Source organism: Pseudophryne corroboree, chromosome 4 (assembly GCF_028390025.1).
Source record: "Pseudophryne corroboree isolate aPseCor3 chromosome 4, aPseCor3.hap2, whole genome shotgun sequence".
Classification (NCBI taxonomy): Eukaryota; Metazoa; Chordata; class Amphibia; order Anura; family Myobatrachidae; genus Pseudophryne; species Pseudophryne corroboree.
In genome coordinates this window covers 483,442,338-483,466,164 of record NC_086447.1, presented here as the reverse complement: position 1 = coordinate 483,466,164, position 23,827 = coordinate 483,442,338, and the positions used below count along the sequence as shown (strand labels likewise).

The window sequence follows — 23,827 nt, the reverse complement described above, 5'->3', positions numbered from 1 at the left end:
GTCTGCCAGATCTTTCTGGAGGGATCGTGCAGTCAGACGTGGATTTTAACTTGCTTTTCTCACAATCCTGCGAGCTGTTCTGTCTGATATTTTTCTTGGTCTTCCAGATCTTGCTTTAACTTCCACTGTTCCTGATGACTTCCATTTCTTAATTACATTCCGAACAGAGGATATGGGCATCTGAAAATGCTTTGCTATCTTTTTATAGCCTTCTCCTGCTTTGTAAGCGTCAACTATTCTCAGTTTCAGTGTTCTACACAACTGCTTAGAGGAACCCATGGTGCGAGATTGTTGGAGCAAGGTCAGATGAGTCTGGGCTTTTAAAATCTTTGAGATTGCCATCACCTGGTCTTTCCAGACGATGATTGAGAACAATCCATGACACTGCCAGGTCTCAGCTGTCCAATGGGGGCAGTAGAAGGTATTAACTCTGCAGGGTGCCCAAACTTTTGCAGATGCCATTTTTTGTTTTCTGTTCTTTTGAAAGTGTAAATGATGGAAATAAAATCAAACTTTTTTTGACATGTTATAAGAATGTCTTATCTGTAATTTGATGCCTTTTGGAGATTTTTCCATCTTTCCTTGGCTTCTTTTTGCACATTAAAATGAATTTTTGCCTGGGGTGCCCAAACTTTCAAACCCCACTGTAAATATATAATAACATGCGCACACACAATTAGCAGCCTTACACACAATGGCCCTCATTCCGAGTTGATCGCTCACTAGCTACTTTTAGCAGCCATGCAGATGCATAGTCGCCGCCCACGGGGGAGTGTATTTTCACTTTGCAAGAGTGTGAACACCTGTGCAGCCAAGCGGTGCAAAAACATTTTGTGCAAAAAAAGACTAGCCCTGTAGTTACTTATTTAGTGCGATGATTGCTGCGATGAAGGTCCCGGAATTGACGTCAGATACCCACCCTGCAAATGCCTGGACACGCCTGTGTTTTTCTAAACACTCCCAGAAAACGGTCAGTTGACACCCATAAATGCCCTTGTCCTGTCAATCTTCTTGCGTTTGGCTGTGCGAATGAAATCGTCGCCAGAAGCAGTGCAAAACAACTATGCTCTTTGTACCCATACAACGCATGTGCGCATTGCCATCCATACGCATGCATAGTTTTGCTGTTTTTTTAACTGATCACTATGTAGCGAACAATGGCAGCTAGCGATCAACTTGGAATGAGGGCCAATACCCACAGCAGTTCTCTTACACATAATGTCCCGAGTATAGTGTCAGATGCACATAATGTCCCCCAGTATAGTGCCAGTTACACATAATGACCCCAGTAGTGCAGTGCCAAATACACATAATGCCTCCGAGTATAGTGCCAAATACACATATACCCCCACAGTGCCAGATACACATACAGTATGCTCCCACAGTACCAGACACTCGTATGCCCTCACAGTGCCGGACACTCAAATGCCCCCACAGTGCCAGATACACGTATGCCCCCACAGTGCCAGATACACATATGCCCCCACAGTTCCAGATACACATATGCCCCCACAGTGCCAGACACACATATTCCCAAATGTTGATTTAACTATTAAAGGCAGCACTTTTAGGTAGGTTCACATATAGAGGCGGCAGTTATCCCCACCACCCCCATGTAGTTCCTCAACAGCAGGGATGCCCATTACTGATCAAACAATGCAGAAACAGCCACTGTAATTGGTGCCGGGGTCCAACACCACACCACAATACAATACAGACAAGAAACGCTACATACTGTAAACTACACCTCCCAGGAGCCACTGCTGCATGCTGTGATCTTTACTGGGCATCCATGCTGGTGAGGAACTACACAGAGTGGGGGGATAGCTGCTGCCTCTAAAAGTGAATATACAGTATCTACTGCCCGGGGGTGGCACCTCTGGATGGCGCCCCTCCTCGACTGGCGCCCCTGGCGAGTGCCATCCTGGCCAATTGGAAGATACACCCCTGTCTCTGATGTTCAGAGACCTACGCCAGCTCATTTGTATTTTGGCATCTTTAAACAGTGATAGGTCAGCATCCAAGTGTAATATAGGTAGATGTTTTTCAATCGCACTTTTTAGAAGCCTCCATTCCGAGCAAAAGGTCCCTATGAACCTCCCCTTAGTATCGTCTTGGATAGTTTTGGTCTTATGTTCGAAGATCAACGAGTCTCTGTTAGTTTTTGAAACTTACCTGTACACTCGTTTTAGTGATGTTTTACTGTAGCCTCTGACTGCCAAGCAATCAGATATTTGCTGATCATGAGTAGTAACAGGAACCATTGAAACATTGATAGCATCTGTCATTCCTTTTGCCTTATGAATTTGTTTTGTAATCTTACACGGAAGTGTGGGCAAATTGTGATTGTAATTTCTTATCTAATTATCTTATTTACAATCTGTACTTATTCAGTGGACTCTCATCGACGATTCATGGGATTAATTCACTTTGGTGGACACTCCCATGTCTAACCCTGGACAGCAGATCCACAACTTCATCTTCTTTCTGCATTTGAATTTTTAGAACCTGATACAAATACTTAAACTATTCTACCTCGGTGCACTCTCATTGGTGTTGTGTCAATTACTAGCACTATATACTACCATACCTCAATGAACATGCCCGATCTCGTCTGATCTTGGAAGCCAAGCAGTGGTGGGCCGGGTCAGTACTTTGAAGGGAGACCTCCTATGAATACCCGGTGTTATAGAGTTATGTGTACCTGATAGGCCTTTATATGATGCAACACTAACAGCAGTATCACCACTTTTTCTTCTTTCATCACTTTTGATTTTCAATTACAACAGCAGAGCAATTGGCTGGCACATTAACAAAGGACGTATACGCACAGTTAGATCCCTCTATGCGGGACCCCACCACACAAAAATTGGGGGTGAGGTTATCCGAGGTGTTTCCTTGACCAATTATGGCCTCTTTATATACATTTTTTCTTGACCTATGATGGTCTCATCAATACAGATTCATCTGTACTGGTCGAGGTGAAATAGATGCAGTACTGTATATGTCTACATCTTTTTTTAAGCTATTCCATAACTACATGAGACCAGAACATTCACTGTTTTTATAACCTATGCCTTTACTGTCTTGATCTATTGTCAGTTTGGTGGTCGTTGACCCATTTTTAATGCATAAATATTAAAATTATCATTTTATCTGTATTTGACTTTATAAAACTTTTCTAGTTGTCAAGAGTGTGCCCACACAAGAGCCTTCTTTTTCTTTTCCCGAACAATATACTCACTACTAGCTCAGGGCGCACCACCAAGTGATAGAAACCTAGGAATCTATTCCCAGATAGGACTTCATTATTCTTGGTTATGTTCTATTCTAAGATATACTGCTAGACTTGTGTGGAATCACAATCCCTCGTACTCATCTTTTAGTTTCTCAGAAAGGCCATGCCAGAAGGCCGCAGTAAGAGCCTCCTCGTTCCACTGGCGTTCCGATGCCAGGGTTTTAAATTCAATAATGTATTGCTCTACACCTGGAGCCTTGATGAATCCTCATTATCTCAATGGAGACAGAAGTAGGGCACCCGGTGTTACGTTCACTGTACTCGGTACTCAAGGAGCAGGGTGGACAACCTCCGAGTACAGGAACGTAATGCTGCAGTTGGAACGGAGTTCAGCAGCAACCCCTACGGAAGACCTGACTCCGTTGTCTCACCCAGGTGGTCAGTCTACGCCTGCGAGACTGTGTTTGCTTGGGCCCATGGCAGCCGCGTTTGAAGGGCGGATTAGGTCTACCCAACTCCGATGCCCCCCGGTCTTAGTTGGAGACTAGGCGTAAACCGAGACGGGCCGAGAACAAGGGGAACCTCTAACTAAAACAGAAACACAGAGCTAGGAGCAGCTACTGAACACTAACAACAAAAGTATGTGCGGCCGCAAAGACAAACGATAACAAAAAGCAACGCTGTCCAGACGCCAAACACGTCACCGACGTATTTCGGCGACGACAGCTATAGCGGAAACCTCCGCAGAAAACACCAAAGTAAAAAAAAAGAGGATGATATGGCCTCAGCCAAACAGTGCGGCAAAGCCGCTACTCACAACACCGGTAAAGGTGCACGCAGGTGAACAGGAACCCCAAGGCTGCAGACACTGGCACACAGGACTGGAAAGCTGAACAGATTCCAATGAACAGGCTCCGGACACCAGGACTCAGGACTACTGGATCACAGGATAAGAACACTCCAGGGCAGGAAGCAGCTCCACAAGAAGCTTGACAGATTCTCACAGGAACATACAGGTATCCTAACAAACTTCTATCACCAGCACAGAACTGCAGAGCTAGCTGGGTAATAAGGGAACACACCCCAATCAGGATGGCTGGAGGCCAGGCACACTGTAATAACCAAAATACAGGCAGGTGAGGTACACAAACAAGAGCCAGATTGCAGTACAGAGACTCACCACATAATGACCAAATAACTGACAGGTGACCTAAACACATAGAAACAGGGGGCAGTAACATAGACTCACCACCGGCGGCCAACAAGAGTCTTCTAAACCAGTACAAGAGAAATCCTGGCCTGCAACAGAACTATAACATAAAATTCATAAACAGAAAGAAAACAGGAATGAACCACTGCTTGTGGTTCATAACAGTACCCCCTCCTTAAGGGTGGACTCCGGACACCCCATAAAAGCCAAGGGGAACAGAAACAGAAGTATAACATAAAATACATAACCAAAATGCCGTGGCTCATAACACCCGGGTTCGTTAAAGATCCCATTAAATGACTCTAGGAACTTGGTATAATTGCTGAGGATGGGATCTGACCTTTCCCACACTTCAGATACCCACTAAAGAGCTTTCCCGGACAGCAGGGATATTATGAAAGCCACTTTAGATTTGGAAGTAGGAAAGTTCTCAGGTTGGAGGGTAAAATGTACATCACAGAGGTTCAGGAACCCTCGATATAACTTGGAGTTCCCGGCAAATTTCCCTGGTGTAGGGAGACGAAGGGTCTTGGATACCCTTGAAGGATTCTGAGGCAGATCACGAGCTGTAGACAGAGTAGAAGAAGTAGCCAGGGTTGCCTGGAATCCATCCTGTCATGGTGAGGGATCCTGTAGTCCTTTGACCATCTGTCGTATTGAATCAAGTCCTCCCAGATGAGCTGCTATTGCTTGAAACAAGTCTGCGCTTAACTCAGCACCGCCTGCCGGATTCATTAGGTCAGTTCTTACTGTCACGGCTGTAGTTATTTGTGAATCCGGACTAGGATTGGATACTGGGTCTGGTCTTGAGAGTTGCAGGCAGAATTGAGCAGGCTTTATGAATGATCTTCTCATACAGATGTGGCAGTTGGCTTAGAGAAGTTAGAGTGAAGGTGACCAGCTATGTGGGAACTGGAACACTGATGGGGAGATCCACCGGTGCAATAGGTAGCTGGGATGTCACCTGTATGGATAGTCTCTCAGTAGACTAGACTGCTCTACAGTTTAGTGACGGAATGCTAGTTGGAGCCAGCAAGGCAGGTTTCGGAATGCTGAAAGGAAACAACAAAGCAGGTAGTTAGGATGATGGACGGAACCAGCAAAGCAGGTTTTCTGGATGCTGGGCTAAACCAGCTAGGCAGGAGTTCCAGATGCTGGATGGAACAGCAAGGCAGGAGTTCCGAATGCTGGACAGAACCAGCTAGGCCTATGTTCAGAATGCTGGACAGAACCAGCTAGGTCTACGTTCAGAATGCTTGACGGAACCAGCAAGGTATATGTTCAGAATGCTGGATGGAAACCAGCAAAGCAGGTTTTCAGGAGTGCTGGATATTGCTGAACCAGCACAGCAGGTTTTCAGAAGTACTGGATGGGCTGAACCAGCACGGCAGGTTTTCAGAAGTACTGGATGGGCTGAACCAGCACAGCAGATTTTCAGAAGTACTGGATGGGCTGAACCAAAACAGCAAGTTTTCAGAAGTACTGGATGGGCTGAACCAGCAGAGCAGGCTTTCAGAAGTACTGGATGGGCTGAACCAGCACAGCAGGTTTTCAGAAACACTGGAATGCTGGACGGAACCAACAAGACACTAATGCCGCAGCATTGTTTAGGACAGTCCCTCGGGAAAACCGAGATTGCACACCAGTGAATCTGGATGTGCTGTGGTGTTACTGCAGGAGTGTCCCTTTAAGATCATCCAGGAGTCAGGTAGTGCTGGAGATGGATACAGCACTTTGTCTATACTAGTAGGAGATTCTGGAGCTCACAACAGGCTGAGAGACAACAAAGCACTGACAGCTTGCCAGTGCTCACTGCTGACTGGATGAGGGATTCACATGACAAAGAATTACTCCAGATTGGGCCTTGGAAGGTCAGGACTCCCGGAATGAATATTGCCGATATGGCCGGTAGATGGCGTTCTGCCCACTGTAGAATCCGTGAGACTTCCTTCATTGCTAGGCGGGTTATGAGTGCCGCCTTGATGATTTATGTAAGCCACTGTGGTGGCATTGTCAGACTGTACTTGAATAGGACGGTTCTGAATTAAATGCTGAGCTAGGTTCAAGGCATTGAAGACCGCCCGCAACTCCAGAATATTGATCGAGAGGAGGGACTCCTCCTTGGTCCACCGCCCCTGAAGGGAGTGTTGCTCCAGCACCGCGCCCCAACCTCTTAGACTGGCATCTGTCATCAACAGGACCCAGTCGGATATCCAGAAAGGACGGCCCCTGCACAGTTGTTGGTCCCGGAGCCACCAGAGAAGCAACAGACGGACCTCCGGAGTCAATGAGATCATTTGAGACCTGATCCGGTGAGGCAGGCCATCCCATTTGGCTAGAATCAGCCTCTGGAGAGGGCGAGAATGAAATTGAGCGTACTCCACCATGTCGAATGCTGACACCATGAGGCCCAGCACCTGCATCGTCGAATGTATCGACACTTGCGGACAAGATAGGAAGCAACGAATCCTGTCCTGAAGTTTCAGGACTTTCTCCTGAGACAGGAACAACCGCTGGTTGTGAGTGTCCAATAGTGCTCCCAGATGCACCATGCTCTGAGCAGGGATCAGGGATGACTTCTTCCAGTTGATGAGCCACCCGTGGGCTTGCAGAAACCGGACCGTCACATCTAGATGATACAGGAGAAGTTTTGGGGAATTTTCCAGGATTAACAAGTCGTCCAAATACAGCAGTATCCTGACCCCTTGACGGCGGAGTACCACCGTCATCACCGCCATGACTTTTGTAAAGACTCGCGGAGCCGTTGTTAAACCAAAAGGTAATGCCCGAAACTGGTAATGGCAGTTGCCAATCGCAAATCTCAGGTATTGCTGATGAGACACTGCTATAGGAACATGCAGGTAAGCATCCTGTATATCCAGGGAGACCATGAAGTCCCCAGGTTCCAAGGCCAGAACTATAGAGCGAAGGGTTTCCATCCGGACCTTGGAAACCTTCACAAACCTGTTCAATGCCTTGAGGTTGAGAATGGGCCGGGAGGACCCATTCGGTTTCGGGACTAGAAACAGCTGAGAAATGCGCAAGAGGCACCTGTACTACGACTCCTGTATACAGGAGGGTCTGTACCATCGAATGTAGAGTATTTGCCTTTGTCTTGTCCAACGGGACATCTGTCTGGCATAATCGATGAGGGGGTCGGTTTTTGAAGGCTATGGCGTAACCTCGTGTGACGACTTCCCGTACCCAGGCATCTGAAGTGGTCTTCAACCATTCCTGGGTATACCCTAGAAGCCGGCCCCCCACCCTGGGATCCCCCAGAGGGAGGCCCGCCCCGTCATGCGGCAGGCTTATCTGTCTTGGAAGCTGGCCGCCCAGGCTCTTTTGGGCTTAGGCGTACCAGGTTTGGAAGTGCGGGCCTGCTTGTTGTACGCCTGACCTTTTGCTTTACCTGAAGGACGAAAGGGGCGAAAGGAAGTACCTTTAGCCTTCGACACAGAAGGAGCAGTACTTGGCAGACAGGCAGTTTTGGCAGTAGCCAAGTCAGCCACAATCTTATTTAAATCCTCCCCAAACAGAATATATCCCTTAAAAGGGAGTACCTCCAGGGTTTTTCTAGAGTCCAGATCCACAGACCAGGATCTCAGCCACAATATCCGGCGAGCCAGGACTGATGTATTAGAGGCCTTGGCTGCCAGGATACCGGCATCAGAAGCCGCCTCTTTAATATAACGAGAAGCTGTGACAATATAAGACAAGCATTGTCTAGCATGGTCAGAGGAGATTTCAGCATCTAACTCCAAGGCCCATGATTCAATGGCCTCTGCAGCCCAAGTAGCTGCAATAGTGGGCCTTTGTGCAGCACCCGTGAGGGTGTAAATCGCTTTCAGACAACCCTCCACACGTTTATCCGTAGGCTCTTTTAGAGACGTGACGGTGGTGACTGGTACAGCTGAGGAAACCACCATCCTAGCCACATGTGAGTCCACTGGAGGAGGCGTTTCCCAATTCTTAGACAGCTCCGGCGCGAGGGGATAGCGAGCCAGCATCTTCTTTTGAGGCACAAACTTTGTAACCGGGTTTTCCCAGGGTTCCTGATGTATATCAATTAGGTGGTCAGAGTGAGGTAAAACTTGTTTAATCACCTTCTGACGCTTGAACCTATCTGGTTTCTTAGGAGGAACGGATGGCTCGGGATCATCCGTAATCTATAAAATTAACTTAATAGCCTCCAAAAGATCAGGAACATCCACATGTGAACCACCCTCCCCATCAGCCGTATCTGAGTCAGACCATGTGGGGTCAGTGTAAGTGCCGTCTTCATTCGACGAGGTGTCAGTGACAGCAGTGGATTGTGAGGAGACAAGAGCTCGCTTAGAGGACCCCTTGGACGTAGGCGAGCGACGGTCAGACTTTTTAGTAGTCAGGGACTGGTTCAACTTCTTTATTTGAGCAGATAAATTGTCCGCCCACGGCGGGTTAGCTCCAGGGACCACAAACGGTTGTACCGGCTTTGGGGGTCCCATAGGGGGTGTTAGTTTATGAACTAGCTTATGCAGAAGCGTGGAAAAAGCGGTCCACGGCGGGTCATTATTTGCCCCCGTTGCCACCGTCCCACTGGGGGGCAAGGAGCCCCCGGAACCGAGCCCAAAGCTGGTATATTCTCCTCACAGGTATCTGCGGCTTCAGCAACACCGGCAGTGTGTTCAGCCCCAGAACCGTTACCCTCAGAAGCAGACATGATATAACTTGCAGTATCAGGTAACACAGTACAATTTGTCAGCAGCACGATCCCTCTAGCCCAAACCCCTGCGCAGTGTAGTCAGCATCAGCAGAGATAAAGGAGAGATATGGTGACTAAATCACAGAGAAAAATACGTAGTACAGTATATCTTTGTGAAAATCCTATATTAGATAAAACCTGACGCACCAAGCCCCCTCAGGTTATAGAATATAGGGATAGCAGGTTGAGTGAAAGACACGAAATGGACACCACTCAGCTATCAAAACTCCTGAAGGATTGACCAAATTACAAAAGTTAATAGAGGCGCTCATGAAGAACCACACACCAGATTTTCACAGGTTCAATAACAACCAAGGAATCAGATAAATTAATAACAAGTATATATATTTATTAGCAACATTACTCTGATAAGAATAAAAAATGTTACTATTTCATAATGGACCATTCATAGGTAGTATTACTTATATTTTTATTTAATTTATAAAATACAAAAGTTTTAGAAACACATGAATAATCTATGCTTTGATTACTATGATAAATATCAATAAAATTTCACTGGACTGGATATTTTGAGAGTTCAAAAATGTAACAGAATGTTACAATCCTTTGAAAACACTGTTGCCACAGCTGCTAAATGTAATTCCTTAAGTGTATGAAAATGATTACACGTTTTGAAGTGTGAGCTTCAATAGAGATTATCCGCATGAATGGGTTGTATATAAATGAAATTACCTCTCCATAAGGGCTGGTGAACCCGAGCGTCCCCGGGTAAGTCCAGAAAGTGCCCAATAGATGGTGGAACTGGAGGGTACATTGCATGTTTAAATATAACAACCAGCCGCTGGATATGTTGTATTGACCTGCTGGTATTCACCTTATTAGTGCTGTGCAGACAATGAGGAGCGGCGGGCGTGTGGCTCCTGAATCAAACGCCGTCTGAGGTATCCAGCTGTAGAAGAGACTTCCTTTCAATCTACCTGGACGTGCACCGTCCGCCGGTAGATGACGAGATGGAAGGTACTGGAGACGGTAGTCGTGGCCGCACAACGCCTGCGGCTGGATGTAAAGCCAATTGGGGGCCGCCCGTAGCTGCCGTGGGTAAATGCCAGGTGAAGTAGCTGTGGCCTGAAAACGTCCTGAATGCAGGTGTCCAGTGAAAGAACAAAGGGGAGGAGTCCTGACACGTTTCGTCACGTGACCCGTGACTTTTTCAAAGCCACAGAACCTGTGCAAGTCATGAGTGTCACGGTTTAAAGGGAAAGTACTGTAAGCCTAGATTTATGACACGTCTTCATGGCCGCAGCATCAGAAGCCAGTGTACAGTATAATGGCCCCCATTTATTATGCAGCACTATGTGCTATAGTGGCATCGCGCTCTTCTATTTAAGAAGAGCATATGCCACGGCGAGCGAAAGCGGTATTTGCCGCGTCAGCGTTGATGTTTACCATACATCAGCACTGACGAATGATGTGTGTCCCCCGGTTTATGCTAATTCCCGGCACATGCGCAGTAGTGATTTCTATAGCAACCTGGCTGCTATGATGCATGCCGGGATTGCTGCGAAGGGGCAGTGGCGGAACTAGCGAGCTGTGGGCCCAGGTGCGACAAAATGCTTTGCCCCCCCCCCCCCCCCCCCCTCATACCATCCAAGTCCACCCCCTCACCCCTGGAGAGGATCTGGTGAGGGGGACCTGCTCAGGGCCAGAGAGAAATGGATACCTAGCAACAGTGCAGTAACTAGACATTTTAGCACCGTGTGCAAAAAACAGCATCGGAGCCCCAGATTCGCCTTTTTACACATTAGGCAGACAGCGTCCCCCTTTTTACACATAACGGCAGACAGCATCCCCCTTTTTACACATAACGGCAGACAGCGTGCCTTTTTACACATAACGGCAGACAGCGTGCCTTTTTACACATTACGGCAGACAGCGTCCCCCTTTTTACACATAACGGCAGACAGCGTCCCCTTTTTTACACATTACGGCAGACAGCGTGCCCTTTTTACACATAACGGCAGACAGCGTGCCCTTGTTACACATTACGGCAGACAGCCTGCCTTTTTACACATTATGGCATACAGTTCCCCCCCCAGCCACATGTGCCCCCTGCAAATAATTGATCGTATACTGAGGTGTCATGAAATAACCAACGTTTCAGGGCCCATGTGACAAGCTCTAGGACAAATAGGCAGATTTGAGCATAATGAACATCTGTGCACGTGTGCATATTCTGGGTGTATAACTGAACTATACCATAATGCACAGACCTATTTTACACCCCCCCCCATCCCACCCCCACACACACAAGTGTACACTACTGCTTTGATGGATTCATTCACCTGCTTTTATGGCTCTTATTGGCAGGGCTAGGAAGCCCGTTGAATCTTCTCTCCAGCACTAAGGATCCTGCCTGGAATGATGACATCCCCTCCCAACAGGCCGCGAATTGCGGGTAAAATGCCGCAAGTGGGCGGAGTCTAATGACACGAGCTACGACCGTGACCCGCGATCAGAAAAAAATATTTTAAGTTAATCAGGGGGGTTTCTGGGTACGCGTGCGCCAGTGAAAGGGACAGCAGCAGCAGCGCCTCAACCTATAACCCAGCGCTGCTCCCTCCTCCACCTCCTTCCCCCCGTGTCTGCTGCCTGCGCTCCTCTCCGGGCGGCTGTGTGCTGCGGGCAGCGGTTGCCCGCAGCACACAGCGGTATGTAATGAGTCAGTTTGACTCATTACATGCTTTGGGCCCCTGGACGGGTGGTATTCATGTGACCGCCGGTCAGCTGACCGACAGTCACATGACCTCCTCCACCAGCCCGACGGGTCACTGTCCCGATGGTCGGCATGCCGACCAACAGGGACTATTTCCACTCGTGGGTGTCCACGACACCCATAGAGTGGGAATAGAACCCGTGGCGACCGCAGGTCGCCACCGAGCCCGCAAGGGGCTTGCTGCACTCGCCCCTCCCCGCCGGGATCCCGGAGTCGGTATGCTGCCGGGATCCCGGCGTCGGTGAGCTGACCGGCGGTCAGGAGACCGCCGGTCAGCCGTACTACACCCCCCTGGACAGTGGCGGGCCCCAGTGCAACGCACTGGTTGCACTGGTGGTAGTTCCGCCTCTGGCGGGAGCCGGAGGGCAGGACGGACGGCACTGCAGTGGAGTCCTGTCGCTATAGCAACCCGGCTGCTGTGATACATGCCGGGATTGGTACTGGAGGGGGGAGCTGGATCGCTGATGGACTCCGCTGCAGTGGTGTCCTAACATCTGCTCAGAGCAGAGTAAGCCAGTCTAGGGAAGCGAGCGCTATTTCAGAAATAGTGCTCGTTGTTAAATAGACTTTGCTGGGCACCAGTATAGGGAAAATGAAAGGCTAATAGCGCTGCTAGTTAGCAGCGCTATTAGCCTTGTTATATAGAAATTTGTCCCATTTAACAATTAAAACGAGTTTCCATCATGGAATGGGGCCCAATGTATGCACAGCGATCAAATACGAGAGCTCCCACGACAGCAGTCAAGCGCCACACGGTTGCGTCTAGATTCTCTTCGTGCAGAGGACCTTTCCCATAACCCCCTGGGTCCATGTCACAATCTATTTGGAATAGAAAAGTGTGGCGAGCGAAGCGAGACACCGAGCCCGATGCATGGTGAGCGAAGCGGGCCTGCGAGGGTCCAATGCTGCATAAAGAAAAAAAAAAATACCCCAAACGAACGGAGAACGAAGAAAACATTTAGGAGCTGTAAGGGCGGAAGTCGTCTCCTGCCCACTCGTTTTGTCACGTCCAGGTCCTTTGCACGAAGGCAACATAGACACAATCAGCGCCACACACGCCGCTACGAAAACCCTCCGTGTTGCGCATGCGCCGTGAGTATGTCCGGCAATTCTCGTGCGCTCGCGTTGAGAGCGTCGGGTGTGCTGGGTGATCTCGCGGCACAGGGCGGTATTCCCTGGGCGCATGCGCGGTGAACAAGGTAATTTTTTTTTTTTTTTGTATGAGTGGAGCCAGTGATTACGAACGCTAGTAGTAGTAGTAGTAGTAGTGCCGGTTCGGAGTAGGGTGGGCAGTGTGTGTGAGTGATCGCTCAGGTTAGTAACAAGGCTACACACTGTCCCCGGAGTGCCGGTTGTGCGCGCCTGCAGCCAGAGCTCGCCGTGCTGTACATGCAGCGTGTCTCGTATAAAGTTGTCATGAGTGACCCTGTTGTGTACAGTGCATTTCCGCGGATAGCCTTACTTGCCCTAACCCCTACAGTGTCCCTGTGTTACATGGGTGCGTGCATGGATGTATATGCTCCTTTATTAACTGTCTAAATACAAAATCTATTGCATCCAGGTTTAATACTTGGAGGCATTTCAAACGTTGTTTTATGATCGTTGTCAGAGGAATTTGCAGAGGAATGTGACGTCTGATACATTGTACAACAGTGTGGCTCTGACTTTATAAACCGCAGTGATCAGAATTTATAGTACACACACTGCTCAACCATTGTGCAGCATTTGTATAATAGCAATGTAATATGTGTTCCTATATTAGGCAGCTTCTGAACTGGTTCTGTGTACTAGTCATACATGGGCTGATGTGTATGTGGGTTAAATAGTGTATGGTCAGCAAGACCTTATATACTTACATAAGTGATGATTGCTTCCTGAAAGGGCTTATGTATTAATAATCACACGTCAATTCAAGTTGCTTATGTATTGCAACGGTGCTAACAACCTGTTTTGCAACAAACCTTTTATGTTGCTCAAGAATTTCCCTTCTCTGTACTAAATGTAACTCCCAGTTATAGCGCTATCCCTACACACTACATCCCCTGCATATGGGAGTCTTTCACATGTTTAAAAGGCTCCTGAGAATCTGATACTGCACATGTGGAACCTCTTGCATTAAGCTGTTAGTAGTAGTGCATAGTGGGAATACATACAGTTATGCAGAAACTGAAATTTCTACATCATTTTATGAAAAAATCTTGGTAAAAAGGCACCTAAGCACTTTTGCAATTTGTAGGTCCGAACGTCACTAGAAATGTTTGTATTTTGTAATGCAATGTTTCTAAGTAAATTCACTGTACGTAATTTTAAGTTTCTTGAACCTACATATTCTGATCCTTCTTACATGTAATGAGTATGTAACTATTCATATAGCTAAACCGAGACCATCTCTTGATGCACATAAAATTACATTTCTGGAACTTCCACATTTTATTAATATAGACTGGAATGATTGTCCATATAATGTAGCTGAAATTCTCCAGGGCAGACCAATGTACAGTACGGGGGAATTTCAGCATTTATTTAATTTTTTTGCCAGCAGTTGGCACACAATGGACCTATACAATTGTAGCGCAGTTCGGGTGTGATTGACTGCCAGCGTCAGCATTTCATTCCCCCACCCCAGGGGGGTTTGGACGGCTAAGATCACTAACAAGACAGTATGATATAATAATAGAAGTGCTGTGGATACAGTACACTACATATTACATGAAAAAAATGTATACATTGCAAGAAGGGTATTCAGTATGTGGCCCTCGGGACTTACCCAAATTTTTAGTACACATATCGGCGTCCAGTCGGCCAGTGTGTAGGGCCTATTAGAGATGTACAGGAAAATCTGTGGTGATATGTGTAGTTGCACATTGCTGCTTATTGAATTGTCCCTAAAGAGGTACAAAGGTATTTGGTCTATAGATCTACACTAAAAAAAGTCTTCAGTCAGTAGGTCGACCACTAATGGTAGACATGCCTTAGATCGACAGGGTCAAAAGGTCGACATGACAATGGTCAATATACATATGGGCGACACATTAAAAAACAACAAAGTAGCGTTTCTGCAGCAGGGTACATTGGTTTCCACAGGGAAACATCGGGGGTGTATAGTGGATCTGGATTCAGAGGCACCAACAGGTAAAGGTTCAGCTGTCCCAGGAGGCATAGGGGCCTCATCTATAACCCTGCCACCAGGCACTGTGAGCTCCGTTTTGAGTTGGTGCCTGCAGCAGCAGATCACTGAACAGGGGGCTGCACTGAGCAGCCCTGAAGCTTTTCCTACTGAAAGAATTTGACTTTGCTAACTTTGCTGGCAGCACTGTAAGTCAGTGTGACATTAAGTGCTGCAGCTCCATCACCTCCCAAGCGGCGCCGCACACTCCCGTTGGCCTGGTTCCCAGGTACCTGCGGCGGAGGTAGCTCGGCTTAGGCATGGTCGCAGACTGCTCTCCTGGATCGCGTGGCTGCTACGGGGAGAAGGTAAGAGGGTCTCCTAGACGAGACCCGTCATTTAACCGCGATCCGTCTGCATTCTGGGGAGATGGACCGTGGCGCTGGTGTGGGCACTATCACTGGGCAGGGACCTCACTAGACCACCAGGGCATTCGGAGCACAGGTCAGGTGTATTAACACCAGTTTAATGGGGCTCCATAGTACCTGGGATGGAAGACCAGCATAGGGGAGGTGGCACTTGACCTGTATCCCCTCCCCTGGCCCAGGGCGCCATCTCCAGCAGATTTCACGCCCTGGAGCTGCCTCACAGAGACTCTGGGTGCCATCTTACAGAGAGCATTATTGTGATTTAATTTCTGCATTGCATGTGACTGTGTGCCTGTATCTGCTGTGTGGTTTCACTTTCAGTGTTTCACAGATATACCTATCACTATATTCTGTACCCTGGGCTAGGTGCGTTTGGGTCAAACAATATAGATGTACACAGAGTTTATCTATATACCTATGTAAGTATATTACTCCTGTGTTACAGTCACCTTATACCCAGTCTTATTCCTCAGGTTATTGTATTTTTCTGGTTATATAATCGTACTGTGTAAGTCCAATTGTTTACATTGTACAGTGTCTAACAAAAAGGGCAGCAAATCTCCTGGAACATGCAGAGTATGCTCCACGGATTTATCTGAGGGGGAATTATTGTGTGACGGTCTCTGCACTGCATGTCATGCAGCTCTCAGTCAGTATGCAGCCCCTGCACTTAGTCAGGAGCCTCCATGTGCATCATTCACTACCCTGCTGGGTACTATAGTGGAGCGCCTTGTGCCACCTGTTGGGCTGCCTGTGCCATTACCCCCACAAATTGTCCCTATGGTTAATCTGTCTTGGGCAGAAAATTTGTCTAACCAACTGCAACAACTAAACCAGTCTCTGATTAGACAGAAATCAGCCTTGGGTCACTCCCGTGTCCCTGGTCTTTCTAAGCAGGCTGCTTCCTCCTCACAGTCTACTAACCTCTCTGATGTCTCATCTGAAGAGGAGGAGGAGCATACGGTCCTGTCGGACACTGAATCCTGTGTTACCGACAAGGAATCTTCCTTATTGATAGATGTCCCTCCCCTTGTGGTTGCTCTTAAGCATATCCTTCAAATCACAGAAGAGGAGGATTCCACTACTGTGGCAAAGAAAACATAAGTTTAAACAGCAGAAGGTGGTTAAAACTGTATTACCCCATTCTGATCATTTAGTGGATATCAGACGGGAACCCTGGTCTAATCACCTCTTCCCAAACGGGCTTTGGCTCGCTACCCTCTCCCTGCAGAGTTGTGTAACAAATGGGAGACTCCGCTGCTGGTGGATTCTCATGTCACCCGCCTAGTGGTGTCATCCACTCTGCCTGTCACCTTGCTGAGGGAGTCGACAGATAAGCGTGTTGAGGGAGGCCTGAATTCTGTGTACTCCATTACAGGGGCTATTCATATAGGCACTATAGCTGCCCCTTGGGCTGCAAAAGTTATTGAGGTGTGGGTTCAGGCATTAGAGGAAGAGCTCCCTGAGGATATCTCTGATAATGCCAGACAATACCTGTCTCATATTACCACCGCGTATTACATTCAAGAAGCGTCCTCTGAGGCGGGTGTATTGGCGGCCAAGGTGTCGGCTACATCTGTCCTGGCGCGTTGCATACTGTGGTTGAGGTCGTAGAAAGTGAACTTGGACTCAAAGAAGACTTTAGAAGTACTCTCCTTTACTGGGGATATTTCGTTTGGGGAAGACCTAAATAAAATTGTGTCTGCACTTGCAGCTGCTAAGACCGCTTTTGTCCCCACTACTAATCCTTCTCCAGAAGGCAAAAAGTACCACTTTTTTGCTCCTTTCGGCCTCAAGGAAAAGCGAAAGGTCAGACATACCCTAGACAGTATCGTGTTTCCAAAACCTCGAAGCCTAAGGTGAATCAGTCTTGGGCAGCCTGCCAGCCTGCTGCAAAACATGACAAGCCTGCTGCATGACGGGGCGGACCTTCCCCTGGGTGATCCCAGGGTGGGAGGCCGACTTCTACAGTTCACCCAGGTCTGGCTCCCGATCACTTCAGACGCTTGGGTACAGGAAGTTGTCTCTCACGGGTACGCTGTCTCATTCAACAGACGTCACCCTCACAAGTTCTGCATAACGGCTCTCCTCTCTGATCCTTTGAAAGCGCTGGCTCTATAAACGGTTGTAAGTTCCCTCCTGAGTACTGGAGTGGTTGTGCCGGTTCCTCAGCCCCAGAGGGGCAGAGGTTATTACCTGACCCTGTTTCTGGTCCTGAAACCCAATGGGTTCTACTGGCCTGTACTCAACCTCAAATCTTTGAACAAATTTGTGAGAGTGTCCAAGTTTCGTATGGAAACGCTGTGCTCAATAGTGCTGGCTATGGAACCCGCAGACTATATGGTATCCCTGGATATACAGGATGCATATCTGCATATTCCTATTGCCATTGATAATGTCGATTTATCTTACAGGAAAGAAAGCTATACCTTATACACACTTAGAATACACTTTACCATGGAGCCGCTGCGGCCGCTAAACTTAGTACACACGCTACGTACTTTATACACTGTTTGCGTACGGAGTCCCGTATCACTGTACGGACTTAACGTACACACAGCGCGCACACACCCAGAGATACACTTTAAGCCTTCCCAGTAATGCAATGCAATGATAAAACACTTTAAACCTTAGCAGGGCAATGAAGACACGACACCAATTGTGATTTAAACGCTGGGTTCCGACACCACAGTGGATTATTGCTGAAAGGGGGTTACAATACAAATAATACAATACAATATAACAGAGTAAATGGCTACATTCAATGGTACATACTTGAGTAGATTCGCTTGCGCTTCCCGGCCCGGTCTTCGGTCATCAAATAGATAACTTTGTGAGTCTTGTGATTTACCAAGCCAGAAGCAGGCTCTCTTTATACACTTCTTCCAAAAGCAATACAATAGATACTGTAATCCCTTTGTCCATTGGACACAGGAATGCACTTTTACAGTACAGGAGAGGTCATAGGTCGGTTTGAATAGGTAGGCGATGTCTTTCCCAACTGCTCTTGTGGGTGGTCTCCTCTGGATTCCCGCTGCATACATAATGTACAGTAAATACAGTTTATATCTATATTCTGCTTCTGCACATAACTATCCGCAGGAACATGCGATCTTCCTCAAACCAACACCGAAATGTTACCCTTAAAATACCCTACAGCTGGATACCAAACACCACCTCATGACCTTGTTCTGTCCCCTCCTATTCTGTAAAGGTGAATCCCTTTGTTCTGAAACCATTTAAACTGTTGTTAATTTCATATGTGGTGCAGGGGGACTATGTGTACTTTGCACTATTTGGATTAAATATGTAATGTGTTTTGATAGCTCTCCATGCGTTCACAAACTCTACCGTAAATACCCATACCACGCGCTGATGCGCACGACCGCGGGAGCAACCATACGCAAATTGCGAATATGTGCACGCACAGCAGAACAAGTACACGTGCGGAGGCCATCTGTGTGTTGTTTGTACGTGATGTGTGTACTGCAATATTTTTCGACTTTGACAGTCCACCCTTTGGCAGTCACCAATAACTGCCACTATCTAATCACTAAACAGAAAAATATCTACACAATATCTACAGAAGTTTGGATAGTCGGGAGAGAGGGGTAGGTAGGAAATGTATGACCTAGTGGGATAGTAAAAAGCATGTATGTATGAATCCGTGTCTGAGGGGCATGTATCATCGTGCCGTATATGTTCTAAATAAGCTTCGAGGTATTGCGAAGTATGCATTAAATCCTTCTCATCCCGTACTAAGGGTCTGTAAATGGGCCAACAAACACTACCGAGCTCTTGTCGGATTGTTCCAACAAATGGGGTGCACATTTAGTTGATGATACACGGAGGGGAGACATATGTGAGTGCTAGTATATGTGGATATCACCTGTCGACTATGTGTGCTATTAACTGGAGGTAGCAGAGATGAAGATAAGACACATATCTAAAATACATTCACATAAACATTTTGGGTAAGGCAGATGTCTTTTCCGGATGGATGTATCTGGGCAGAGGGGGAAACACAAGAGAAACGGGTGAAAGAAACAGGCCATGAAATTCATTTACAATCCTTATCATAACACTGTCTCTATGGATGAGTCATAAATTAAATCTGCTGCTATAACAGCACTCTTGCTCCTTAGACTCATCAATTTTGTGCCGTGATTGTGCTGCGTCAGAATTCGAACACACCTAAATATCAAACCAATAATTATGACGACTCCCAGGATACAAAGGAGAAACTTCCCTACACTCATAATAACATTTTGAGCCCACTCTCCTAAACCTGAGAACCAATTTCGTGGGTTCAACCATGAGACCCAGCCGGTCAGTTCATTACTCACAGTCGCCAAGGTAAGGTTGTGTTTCCTCCTGAACTCCCACTTTAACTGTAAGATATCGTCCATCTTTTGATCGATAATCTCCCTTGGGTCATCAGTGCTGTTTGTAATATACGTACAGCACTTCACCCCATATTGAGTTGCCAGAGTAACACAGTACACGATATATTATAGAGAGAGCGCTAAACACCTGCAGTGTCTATAAATTAATTGTGCAAAAAAGAAGTGCCTATAATATTTTTTGCATAGTATAAAAATTTATTACACATAAAAAGCTAGATATTATAATCTTTCACAACTCTTATATTAATCACGGATTCACATAAATATAAATAAAAGCTAGATATTATAATCTTTCACAGCTTTTATATTAATCACGGATTCACATAAATGGTAACACTCACCTTCTGATGAAACCGTTCAATTGATATAACGGAGAAACGCGTTAAGGACATTTCCATACTCTATTTGGGAACACCTACGTTTGGAACCACAGAACCGACATCTTGGTAAAACATCTCCAACCTACATCTTGGTGAGGAGCTCCTTTAAGAGTACCAACGAGGAGAAGCTGAGCGGCGTTCAGCCACAGCTGGGAGTTGCTTTCTCACCCCCCCCAATTGGAAGTACTGAGGTCAGTACGTGAGGTTGCAATAACTCCGGGAATACGCGACTCCGGCAGAGACACACCGAGCGGCGTGCGTCCGCAGCCGGGCACTGCATTTCCCGGAGCCTAACATCCGAACCCCTGCTGCTGGGGAGGTGAGCACCACTATTTCACTATATTCCTCTAATAAAACTCTGGGACATTGAAATACTGCATGAGTCTTAATTGACTAACTCCATTAATCAAAAATTCAGGACTTGAATCAGATTCTGGATCTAATAACGGTACAAAATTACTAACTATGGTTATGTGATACAAAGTAAAATTCGTTACTAGGAGTGGCAACATATGTATTTCATTTGAGTTGTAGACCAAGGACTGTCCCAATAGCTATCTATAGTTACCATCTAGCTCTCTGAGTGTTTCCATTTATGTGAATCCGTGATTAATATAAAAGCTGTGAAAGATTATAATATCTAGCTTTTATTTATATTTATGTGAATCCGTAATTAATATAAGAGTTGTGAAAGATTATAATATCTAGCTTTTTATGTGTAATACATTTTTATACTATGCAAAAAATATTATAGGCACTTCTCCTTTTTTGCACAATTAATTTATAGACACTGCAGGTGTTTAGCGCTCTCTATAATATATCTGTGACTGTTGTATAGTTTACTTCTAGCTATAAGTGGGAGCAGCTTGTTTTTAATAAGTGGCAATCGGTACAAAACTTTGGTCCCTTTTCCTGATTGGAGTTAGGGCAATATTTATTATAACCAGTATACTGGTGCGCCTGAAATATTGTCAGGGGAGTGACATCAAGTTGACCTCCCGGTACGTCTGTGTGTATACAAGGATTGTTTATTTTAACACAGTACCCACCTGTCACGGCTGTGATATAATTCTGGACCATCCTGTGCTGAATCAGTTCCTTCTTGTAAGCTTGTAACTCCCTTCCCGTATACCTGAAGGTGTCGTCATACATCTCAGTGATATTATCTATCAAGTTCGCTAGCGCATGGATATACCTATAATTTATAATTCCTCTGGCAGTACGGGTGATGTCTAATGCGAGAAGGAATTGAATCCCGGTGGATTCGTGGATCAAATCAGAGGCTGCGTGTTCTGTCCTATCTATGAGGTGTCTCTTGACAATGTGTTCATAGTGAGTATGAGTATAAGGAGCCTGAGCACTGCGGTGAACGTCTTTCATCTTATCATGGGTTATGGTCATGACCTCTGGCAGTACTCTCCCAATATAACACAATCCCTCTGAGCTCGGGGCAAGCCACTTGTATGCCTTCCTCCCACATTTGAAATAGGCATCATCTGGGAGAACATAGGGGACAAAATATAACATCACCATATTACAAACTTTCCAAGTAAAGAAACCCATCCCCAGTTCTCCCATCTGCTCAGTACAAGTATCGGGCTGGATGATATGAGCACAATACCCTGGCGATACTTTTCCAACCCACATGGTCTTGCTTCCACGAGTATACCTATACCGAAAATACCTCCCACTGTTGGCTATTTGGCGTACAAGTTCAGAGTCTATGGGTATCCTATCAGCTCTGTGTGAAAAGGTCATTGTCTGGTTATTCCACGTCACTTCCCAATTTCACGGTTTTCGGTAATTGGAAATATTAAAACATAATAAGGATCTATCTACATGATAGTGGTGGAGCTTCAAACTAGGGGGCCTAGAAATATTGAATTTCTTGTCCACCGGTCTCCCACCCCGTAATTTGAGTACCTCATCTATTGCTAAAGGGTATGGTACTAATCCTGACTTGCTCTGACCTTGAGGTACCTGTGAGCACAACCAGCATTCTGTCTGGTTTAAGACCTTACCCACTAGTGAGTGGTAATCACTCAACGGATGCCGGTCCATGTCGATATTAAGGTTGGACTGACATCTCTGGATGCACCCATTCTCAACTATATTCTCATAATTCCTATAAATACAATATTCATCAGACAATAACCCCTCACAGTGCCTCCGAGCTCCTTGACTACCAGAGCGCTTACTGATGCCAGCCTTTACCAAAATGATGTGCTGATCCTGAGATCCTACAAATTCGTACTTACCATCAGAACCCATTCCAGATCCCTGCTCGACCCCTCTGGGACCCTCACCAAAACAAACTGTCCTTATCAAAACCAGAATTACTAACAGAACCCGAAACGCAGTCTCTTGTGATCGATCCATTTCGTTAGGGGAAAGGAGGAAAATAAGAAGGAGAAAAGAAAGGAAAAATGTAGGGGGAGGTGAAAAAAGAAAGTGGTACCACAACCGTTCTAGCGCTTGTTACTCTCTGTGCTCAGATGCCTTTCAACAGTCCTGCCTCTCAACTTTACCGGAACAGACACTCCAGTGGTACGAGATTCTCTACACTCTGCTCTTTGTCACGAGTTCTCTCCGGGTCAGCGACCTTCTTGCAGTGGGACGAGTGGATCCACGTCTCTCTTTCGGCGACTAATTGTTGTGTATTGATCGTGTTAAATGTCATCAGTGATGTGATGTTCGTTTGTATGGGGGTGCTGGTTGCTGATTTAGCAGCTTCGTCTGCCCGGCTGTTACCAAGTGAAATTGGGTTTTGGTTGTAAGTATGTGCTTTACACTTGATAACAGCCACTCTGTCTGGTGCCTGTATCGCTGTTAGGAGCCTTTTTATGTGGGACGCATGCGCTACAGGTGTGCCAGCTGCCGTCATGAAATTTCTGAGGCGCCATAGGGCCCCGAAATCATGCACCACTCAAAAGGCATACCTAGAATCTGTGTATATATTAGCTGACTTACCCTTGGCCAATTCACACGCTCTGGTTAGGGCGACCAACTCAGCAACTTGTGCTAAGTGCGGTGGGCCCAGGGGTTCAGCTTCTATGATACCTCCTGTCGTCTACAACAGCGTATCCAGTACACAGGTCTCCCGAGTCCGTCTGTCTGTGGCAACTACCGTCAGTGTAAAAGGTAAAATCTACGCCTTCCAGTGGGTTGCCACTAATGTCAGGTCTCGCAGTGAAATTCTGATTCAGGTATTCCATACAGTCATGCATATCAGTGTCTGCACTAAATCCTCCTTCACCATCATTCTCATCCTCCACCCTTTGTGCCTGTCCAGGCACACTTGCCAAGTAAGTTGCATGATTTAGTGCGCTGCATCTCTTAATGTTGATGTTTACAGGGGCCATCAGTGATAATTCCCACCTTGTAAACCACGCGGATGAGACATGTCTGGTTTGGGCGGAGTTCAGTAAGGCTGATACAGCATGAGGTGTATGGATGGTCAGGTTGTGTCCTAACACTACGTCTTCGCTTTTACTTACTAGCAAAGCTATCGCTGCAACACTTCGCAAGCATGTGGGGAGAGACCGTGCTACGGTGTCCAACTGTGCACTGTAGTAAGCTACAGG

The 23,827-nt window shown here is 46.6% G+C and overlaps 1 protein-coding gene, 1 long non-coding RNA gene and 1 pseudogene across 4 annotated transcripts in view; 2 read left to right on the top strand and 1 right to left on the bottom strand.

The window, feature by feature from the left end:
- LOC134911521 (uncharacterized) overlaps positions 1-11,792 on the bottom strand; it is a 68,131-nt gene extending 56,339 nt beyond the window's left edge. Inside the window, exon 1 of the long non-coding RNA XR_010176639.1 lies at positions 11,493-11,792. This is a non-coding gene — a long non-coding RNA (uncharacterized LOC134911521). The remainder of the gene's footprint in view (positions 1-11,492) is intronic.
- On the top strand, positions 2,577-2,695 carry LOC134912867 (5S ribosomal RNA; annotated as a pseudogene).
- A 1,228-nt stretch (positions 11,793-13,020) lies between the features above and the next one.
- Positions 13,021-23,827, top strand: part of PDSS2 (decaprenyl diphosphate synthase subunit 2) — a 574,604-nt gene continuing 563,797 nt past the window's right edge. For 2 of the 3 annotated variants that reach the window (XR_010176032.1, XM_063917070.1), the window contains exon 1: positions 13,136-13,237. The gene's annotated coding sequence lies outside the window, so the exon portion shown is untranslated. The other variant, XM_063917071.1, reaches the window with a different exon arrangement.